A 1,564-nucleotide genomic window follows, 5' to 3' on the forward strand; every position below is an offset into this window, starting at 1 on the left:
AGTATTTAAATTTTTTATACTTAAAAGTGATTAAAATAACTTTAAACTTAAATTTTAGGCTTTCGATTATAGAATTTAGCTTTTCAAACTACATAAAGAATAGCTTGGTGTTAGAATTGGAAAAAATCGTACCTTGGTTTAGAGTCATAAGACTGGAAAGGAAATTAGAAGAAGTGAAATGTCAAGTCTCTTAATGTAAAATTAGAACACTCAGTCTAAATGACTGAATTGCGTTTCCCAAGCCAGCACCTTGTGGAGCTAGATCCAGAAGTACAATTTCTGAAGTACAATCTGCTAGTCTTTCTAGTTTGTGACTTGACATGTCACGTCCTTAAAATTTTATACATTCCAAAAATGCTCTTACAGGCCTTTATAAGAGATAGTTGTTTATAATTACCTATGTAAAATACTTACAAAAATTCATTGTTTGTCTTCTCACAAACTGTGGAAAGAGCTAGTACATACTTAAATAAAATTTTATGGAAATATTTTTTAAAAAAGAAATTACATCTTTTACCTATAAGGTCCACTTTCACACATAAGCCTCTTGAAGCCTGAAAACCATGTTCAGGTTATCTGAGGCCACCAGCTGACCAGCTCCTGCCTGACCCAGTGTCCCAGACCTGCCTCCAGCAAACTTCTCAAAAAGCATGTCCCAATTCACTGTAGTACTCAAACTGAAGCATATTATTGCTCCTTTGTGCTTTTCTATTTGATTAAAAATGTTTGAATCTGTTAGTTCCTTTGAAATACTCCTTCAGGACTTTGTTCTTATTTCTCCTGTACTTCAATTCTTACATGTTTCACTTACCACAGATTTTTTACTTCATTTTTATCATCTGCCTCTCTTTTAATGACTCAATCATATTTTTATAGTTTCTCAAGACTTCTATACAGCATTCAGCCATTTTTGTACTTTTTAAAAGTTTGAAAGCTTTTGTTAAATAATTAAACACTTGAAAATACATTGCATTTTTGTATTCACACATATGCACTCCATAAATTCAAAGTAAATGACACTTCCATTAAACTTTACACACAGAAGTGCTAAACTCGATTTTAAAATTAATAAAATCTCGGGAAAAAAAGGACAAGTGCTGTGAAGAGTTTCATACTCACCTGTCACCTCCAGTCCAATGGAAATTTTTCACATGATCACTGGATAAAATACTTTTAAATACATAGACATTTGTACTAATGGTCTTAGCTATTAACTGTGCGTATATCTGTCATTTCAGTTAGACTGTGAGTTCTTCACAGCAAAGGAAATTCTTTTACTCATTCTTGAATTTCTTGCAACTGGAAAAAGATTAATAAACACTAAACAGAATGATGCTGCTGACAATAAAGTCAATTTACCATATTTGAGAAAACTAAAAGATTTGAATTTGAGAGACTGAGGTTTTTCCTTGATCACTGATGGAGAGGTTTCCGGAACAATAAAATGTGTCCCTTCCACATGTCTGTAAGCATCCTGCACACTGTGCTCATTTATCCCCTTCGTCAGAACACTATTATCATATTGGTCTACAGAATCTTTTATACCATCTTGCAAAAAAATAAA

The sequence above is a fragment of the Octodon degus genome, unplaced genomic scaffold, assembly GCF_000260255.1.
Source record: "Octodon degus isolate 3935 unplaced genomic scaffold, OctDeg1.0 scaffold00005, whole genome shotgun sequence".
In the NCBI taxonomy this organism is placed as follows: Eukaryota; Metazoa; Chordata; class Mammalia; order Rodentia; family Octodontidae; genus Octodon; species Octodon degus.